This window comes from Nicotiana sylvestris, chromosome 5 (assembly GCF_000393655.2).
Source record: "Nicotiana sylvestris chromosome 5, ASM39365v2, whole genome shotgun sequence".
Lineage (NCBI taxonomy): Eukaryota > Viridiplantae > Streptophyta > Magnoliopsida > Solanales > Solanaceae > Nicotiana > Nicotiana sylvestris.
Window position 1 is genome coordinate 52990564 of NC_091061.1, and position 8446 is coordinate 52999009.

Below are 8446 nucleotides of genomic sequence, written 5' to 3' on the forward strand. Positions count from 1 at the left end.
TCGCATAATATTTGTATACGGTCAAAATCGAGTTTGCATATTATGTGACCAATCGAGATTGAAAAGTGACAGGTTAAAGCTCGACCTCGTGTTATGTCGAACCAAGGTGCAAAGACAAATCGTTAAACTCATGACCCGGGGACCGAACAAGATCGAGACCAAACAAGATCGAGGGAAATTTGCCAAAGCCAAATAACAAAAGGTCGAAATATCCGCGATTGGATGAAAATCACGGTGAAAATCTCGACAAGTATCAAAGAGAGGCCGATTAATTAGCAAATCATGAGATTTTTTACCTTGTATAGAGTTGTATCAAGAGTAAGACACCTCTACTATATAAATGGGGTATGATCATTTGTACCACACATTGTAATACGCAGTAAAAAGCAATACACTATTATTTCCAGCTCTTATCATCTTGTTATTCTGTTCTAACATCAGTTGAGGCATTTTCTTGGCTCGAGGGTAATCAAACTCAAAGACCAAGGTTGTTCAATTCGTGTGGTTTGCATTTATTTTCTTATCATTAATTTCAATATTAATCTATTTTCTTAATTTGTATCAAGTTATATCATGTATCCTTAAAATCGCATATAAATTCAATTGTTATCCGATTTTAAGGGTAACAATTTGGCACCCACTGCGGGGCTAAGTATAATAGTGATTATCTGGTACAAACTTTCATAGCACACACTATTTTACACTTGTTCTTTGGAGTATCTTTAATTCTATGACCAAAATATCGAACTCTCAGTCAGCACCCCTATACGTTGACAATGTTTTTGGTCACCACGGCGAAAATGATAACATAGCGCCAGGGAACGACGTACCTCCGGTTGGCCTCGATGGAGTTCCGACTATAGATCCAATCGACGTCAGCTCACATTTAGCCATCAACGCAAATTTGGTTGTCGATCCTGAGGTTAGCGTCCGTGGGGATGTTCGATCTGCCGCTCAAAGCACACATGGCGGCGAAGAAGGCGGGATCAGCTTGCGGGTGATCTTTGAAATGTTGTAGGCTCAACAGGCAGCGATAGCCCAACTCCAAAATTAGAACCACCCACCGAGCAAGATCGAGCCTGAGCCGTCCCAGGAAGTTGGCCACAAGGTCGAATCAGCTTCAAGGAAATCGAACGAGAAAGAATCAGGGACCGATCTTGTAATCATAAAGATGCTCGAAGAATTGATAAAATGAATTGAGTCGGGGGAAAAGAAGATCGAGGCAAACGACAAGAAGGTGGGAAATTACAAATCCAGGGTCAATCAAATCCCAGGGACACCGCTAATATTGAAGGGTCTAGACTCCAAAAAGTTCATGCAAAAACCTTTACCCCTGAGCGCGGTTCCCAAGTCGATCCCCAAGAAGTTTCGCATGCCCGAGATTCCTAAATATAATGGAACGACCGATCTGAATGAGCATGTCACCTCTTACACATGTGCTATCAAAGGGAATGATCTAGAGGATGACGATATCGAATCTGTCTTGCTAAAGAAATTCGAACAGACCCTGTTAAAGGGAGCTATGATATGGTACCACAATTCACCACCTAATTCTATTGACTCATTTGCTATGCTTGCGGATTCTTTCATAAAGGCTCATGCTGGGGCCATCAAGGTTGAAACCAGGAAGTCGAACCTTTTCAAGGTAAGGCAGAAGGACTACTCAGAGAATTCGTGTCTCGATTTCAAATGGAACGGATGGACCTGCCACCGGTCGCTGATGATTGGGCTATTCAAGCTTTCACCCAAGGACTCAATGTTCGAAACTTGGTGGCTTCGCAGTAGTTGAAGCAGAATTTGATAGAATACCCAGCTGTTACTTCGGCCGATGTGCATAATTGGTATCAATCGAAGATCAGGGTCGAAGATGATCAACTTAGGGATCCTTCTAGGTCCATTTAACCTATCAGACCCGTCGATAGAATCAAGAGGGATATTGACCGAGAACCGAGGTTGAACAGAGATCGATATCAACCATATAATGGAGATCGTAGGAGCAACGGATATAGGAGAAATTCCGTACAAAATGAAAGGAGAAGTGATCGAGGCAGAGTTTTCGAGGGCTCATGAGCAAGAACGACTTCGACAGGCCCATCATACCTAAAGAGGCACCACGATTATTAGAATACAACTTTAATGTTGATGCAACTGCCATCATATCAGCTATTGGATGCATCAAAGATACCAAATGGCCTCGACCTTTACAAACCCATCCAGCCCAAAGAGGTCCCAAACAAATGTGCAAATATCATGGCACTCATGGCCACAGATCTGAAGATTGTCAACAATTGAGAGAAAAAGTAGCCCGGTTATTCAACAACGGGCACCTTCAGGAGTTTCTCAGCGACCAAGCTAATAACCATTTCAGAAATAGGGATCCCAATAAACAAAACGAGCAAGAAGAACCTCAACACGTCATTTATATGATCATCGGAGGGGTCGATGTTCCTCAAGGTCCAATGTTAAAGCACACCAAAGTATCAACCACGAGGAAAAAGGGAGAAACGAACACAAGATTACATACGATAAGGAACATTATATTTCAACGACGAGGATGCAGAAGGAATCATACTGCCCCATAATGATGCACTGGTAATATATGTACTCATGAATAAAACTCGAGTAAAACGTGTGTTAATTGATCCATGTGGCTCGGCAAATATCATTCAGTTGAGGGTCATAGAATAACTCGGCCTACAAGATCAAATCGTGCTTGCAGTCCGAGTGCTAAGTGAATTCAACATGACTTGTGAAACTACCAGTAAACGCAGCCAAAACCATCCAGGAGACTAAGTTTTATGTGATCTAAGGGGACATGAGGTATAACCCCCTATTCAGGAGACCGTGGATCCACAACATGATGGTTGTGCCCTATCGGGTCCAACCCTATACCACTATAGAGTGGCAAGAGCGGTCGATGCAGTTTTTACCCGAAAGGTTGGGATCAAATCCACAGAGAGCTAAGATAGGTTTGGAATTAGGTTCCTATCTAATCTAGCAACGTGTGATGTTCTTAATTGCACTTACCATCATTCTTTGTTTGTTTACTATTCTACTTTAATACTAATGATGCAGGAAAATAAGCTAAGCATGATATTTTTGTAGTCCCCACGAGCAAATTAAACCTCCATGCTCCTGCATTTGTTCCCAGAATGTCTCCTAGTGCTGCAATTCCAATTGCACCAGCTAGAATTTTTCCTCAAGATGTAGCAACATCTTCCAAGCAGCTTACTATAGGTGCTAACGGCAGTTCCCCAACTACAAGTCCAAGTCAAGCTGCAACTGCAGGATACAAGGCGGGCTGTTAAAGCTGAAAATCCTACAGCTGATCAAGCAAAATCTGGGCAGCAGCAATTGGTGACCACTAAACCTCTTTTTCCAGAGGAGGAGAGAAAGCTTTTGGAAGCTATGGTAAGTTCCATACATGTAATTCCTATTACATCTAGCACATGTCCTATAGGTAGGAATAAGAACAAATTACAATACATTGGACAGCAACAAAGTAAGGCAATGGTGGCAACTGGAGAATATGCCTTGGTGTCACTAGATAAGATTCAAAATGAACCACAACCTGTGAATTTAGTGAGAGAGCTTTTTGAACAAGGAGAAGAAGATGCAATGCTACAACAATGTAGAGAAGAGGCAGCAAAAAAAGGGGATCTATCACCAATGCATTGCGGCAAAGGTAAGAAGACTCATACAAGGAAAAATAGTTGGGACGACAAGGTTAGTGATTTTTTAAATGTTAGGCAACCTCCAATGAGAGTTGCCAAACAAAAGCAGGCTGCCCCAACTACATCAACAAGGTCCAACCGTTCAAAAAAGAAATGCTGATATTTGAATACATTTTGAACACGGTTGAGGAAAACAACAAAGAATTACAAATTGAAGATTTTACAAGTTTGGAAAAGAAGGGACAAGAATTTAATTCCTACTACATTCTATTTTATCATTTTATAAGTATACTCATTTGTAATATCATCATAGAGTATGTTATAAACTCTGTGATGATCATTGAATATTTAGTCCGTTCAAGTTCTTATTTTTTACATGCTTGTTAGTAGGTGAGGCCTTTTCTTTGCCTCAATAGGATTAGTAAGGTAAGGTTTAGCCCGGTTTGTGTTGCCTTGGTCCTATGCCTTTGGAAAAATATCCATACGGCTATGAGATTATATGCCCTCGTGAGACTGTGCCGGCAGCTACACCATGAATCCTCTACATGAGGCTGCCATCATAAGGCAATGTGAGGTGCAGAGGAGTGATTATATAGCCAAGGCATATGGGTAACAATACCGGTGCTATTGTCCCCCTTATTTGTACTTTTCCTAATTGTTGTATTTTTCTTTTCTGTTATTAATAAATAAATAAAAAAACAAGTTATGCTAAAAAAAGTATGATATTTTTGTAAGGTTTTCTTAATTGGTCTAAAGGCACTAGGAAAGTGACTTACACCTAGGTGGGTACCTAATGGGGTCTAAAACTTAGGGCAAACTTGTTATAATTGGGATCATGATATAGCCATTGCACATAACTACTCACTCAATACCTCTCGGTAGTTTAAGTGACTTTGCCCTAATTGACTTTCTCAAGCCCAATTTGGTGTCAAACAATGCAAGCAAATTTGGCTCAAGTCGGGTATTACTATCTCTAGGTTTAACCCTTTAATTGGGGCTATCAATCTCGTGACAGCAATCCAATTCCTTGTTGGCCTGAATTTCCTAGACTTAGTCTCTCTTTCTCAAGAAGAGCCTAAGTCAAAAAGGCATAAATCAGTATTTGCAACCACCAATTCAGCATTTAAAGCATAAATCAAGCCAAATATCATTCACCCATAAACATTTAATCCCTAAAATTGAAGACCCATTAAATACCCACACTTAGATTGAGCCACAACCCTAGCTAATGGGTTTAGATACTCATAATCAAAGAATAAATCAAATATTTAGATTAAATATAACCCATAAAATGTAATTACAGGAGAAAAATGTAAGATTAATGGTTAACCAAGCTATAAAATTACTCAAAATAACAAAAAGATGTTCACGTGTTCCTCTCACAATAGATGACCTAAAAATCTGAAAAAGAACTATTTATACACAACTAAATTTTCCGAACAAAATTGCCCCTACGAGGATTTCGCTAACAGCGGAAAATGGACCGCATCAACGCTTGGACTACCGCGGCCGCGCAAAAGCAAGAGCGTACCGCGGTTCTTCTTGTTTTAGCTGGTTCTGAACTTGAGTCCGCTGGGCGTGGAAAAACTACCACCTTAGCGCTCCTCCAACCGTGGCCGCGGAATATGAGCGCGGACCGCGGTCTTTAATTTGAGCTCAGGACTTACTTCTTTGATTCTCCCTTCTACTGAGGGTGATAACTTGACCGCGGCCGCATCAGAGACACTGCTGCCGTGCAATTTCACTGCGGGAAGCGGTACTTGTTAAGCTTCAAAATATGACTCTCTGAACCTTGCCACCACTGAGAGCGTAGTTAAGACCGCCTCAGCGGTGGATCCTCCGCGTCTGTGTCTATTTTTCCTCTGTCAGCACCTCTTGTGACTCAGCTTTGAACTTGTGCAGGTTTCACTCCTTTTTGAGCTGGTTATGGCTTCCTTGTCTTTTTTTACCAAACACTGCAACAAGCACAATAAGTTAGCTTTCGGGAATACTTGTACATACTTTTAATCCAAAACCTAAGCAAAAAGGAGCATAAAATAGGCTAAAATCCCTAGGTATCAACTCCCCCAAACTTAAGTTTTTGCTTGTCCTCAAGCAAACAAAGTAATTCCCACTCCTCAAGATAAAAGAAAGGAAAATTCAGTTGTCCTAAAGTGACCTCATCAAAAATCAATTGGGACTAACAATTACCCTCAACTCAAATGCATTATTAACAATACGCAATCTTTTTAGCACCATGGTTTTAGTGCGACACAAAAGCATCAAGATTTGACTCAACTCATCAAGGAAACTCTTTCTACCACATTGGTCACTGTGGAACCCAAACTCATACTCCTCGACTCTCCATATGTAAACCTCACTTTTAGATTGTAGCACTCAGAACGAGGATTGTGAAAAACACACTCATCTCTCTCAAAGAAAGGTTACAAGTCCAGCTTTAAGTACCATAAGCTTGCCCCTTATGTGAGTTACCACTAATGTAAGCTCACTCAACTCAAGATCATATAGGGCTTTTGCGGAAATGTAATGAAGGCTTTTGGTTCAGGGTAGGATATATTGGTCTAAGAAGGTTTCATCTTTCCTTAAGCACTTCATTTGCTTCATTTTGGCACACATTTTCTTGACTCTTTGAGTCATTTACTTCTTCCTTAGGGCTAGAGAGACACTGTCACTCTTTCTTGTTCATTTCAATCCTTTTTCTCCTTTCTAATCTTTCCAAGCCTTTCGTCTATGCTTTTATTGAATCCCTTCATTTCTTCTACATTGCTCATTTTCTTTTTAACTTTTTGGCTTTTCTTTCTTTTTCTTTTTGCCTTTCCTTTTTATCATTTTGTACCTTTTATCACTTTTGAATCATCTCTCCCCCCAAACTTATGCTTTTGCCTTGTGATAAGGAAATATTGGGTGCCAAGAGAGGATCATTTTAGAACGGATAAAGGTTTGTATTATGGTTATTAAAAGAATAAGGGCTATGGCTCAACATGGTTGACTAAGGATATCATCATTGGTGGGCTATGGATGTTTTCAAGTCTCAATTAGGATCAAGGAGAGCCTATGATCACTTCTCAAGCCGAGCTACACTTATAATTTCGCCTAGACAAACATTCAAGGCAAGTTCTAGACTTATTGGCACGAGACTTGGACTTGCCAATCAATACCTCACTACACAAGCTATAGGATTGCTAAAGAGATAGAGTCGAGGGCCCACAACAACCTTAGCTAATATTTGAGCAACACAAATGGTTCCGAGAAACCACTCGATGATTGTTTAGTCAACACATGAGTCTCAAGGTCACAACTATCACCATCCTATACACACCAATTTGTTTTTAACCATAAGGTCAAAGGTAAATATGTTAGGCCCAAGTGAAGCTTTGCCTGAGGCACTATTGTTCACTAGCTACTATTTATACAAAAACGAAAAGAAAACAGACTCAAACCCTTAAGAAAGTTGTCATGCCATCCATCATCCGGAAGAGCCACCTGGTTCACACAAACTCCACCTTTGGAAAAAACCGTGGCATTAAGAAAACCAAAGGCTTATTGATCATAAAAAACTTGTAAAATAAGAAGCTATGAACCAAAAAAGAATCTACTAAATGAAATAAGAAGCTATGCTATTAAGGAAAGTTGCAAAACAAGTTATGAAGTAAAATGCGGAAAGTAAACTAAATATGTACAATAGGGGATTTAGATGAATATACATAGGAGGGAATGAATATATACATCGAAAAGTAACTTTATTTACATACCGAAATTGAAAAATAACGAACAGTAAAAAAAGGTAAGGTTATATACATACCAAAAGTGTAAAATATGCATAAAGCAAAATAGTATCATCATTACAACCCAACTGTCGAATCATCAAAATAGGACCACCCCCTCAAATGAAAACTAGCATTGTCCTCAATGCTAAATAACCAAAAATAAGATCAAAAGGGGGTTAGAGAGTAAAGGAAACTCCTTATGGGTCATCTGTCTGCATGGGATCCTGTGGCTAGGTGCTTGGATCACCTGACTCGGGGTCCTGTGGCTGGCCTAAGGCACCTCCCTCAGGGTCCTCCAGCTGAATCTCTACATCATCAACCTGGGGCATCACGCTCCTCCTCCTGGGCTCTCCCTTAGTCTCCTGCTCCTGAACCTGTTCTGTCTGAGCTGCTGGAAGCTGGTCCTGTAATAGAAGCTCCTATGGTAGGTCGCCGACTGACTTCATCTTCTCCACCTCTCCCCTCAATTGATTCACCGACTCCTTTGAGGCCCGAGTCTTTTTTAGCTTCTTTGTCTGCTTGCTCAGCTCCTTAATTGATCTTTATTGAACTGCAAGAGCATCCATGATAAGCTTTTGGTTGTCCAGGAGCTTCTTCTGGTTGTCTAGAAGCTCCTTAATGGATTCATCCAATGAAGCTAGCACCTGGGGCTGTGCGAGAACTGACTGGGTTGCCACTGAATTGGATAGCACAGACAACTTAGAAGTTGCTGCCTACATCCAGTTGTTGATGTTATAGAGTGTTTGGTTCAACCTATGAGCAGTCAACGGGTATGTTGAGGAGGAGGGCACTGAGGAAGGCATGGAAGTAGGTGGTCCGGAGGAAGGATCCGTTATGTTAGTGGGAGGTTGTGAAGTAGTGACTACCACTGCTGGCTTTTCAGACTAACTAGTAGAAGTAGTAGCTTTGCCTTTGGATTTGAGGTTGTCGGGACCCTAAAGTCTGTAACATGAGAAGGGCTTCTTGGGCTTCACCTTGATATTGTAATCCCTTTTCTCTACCTCC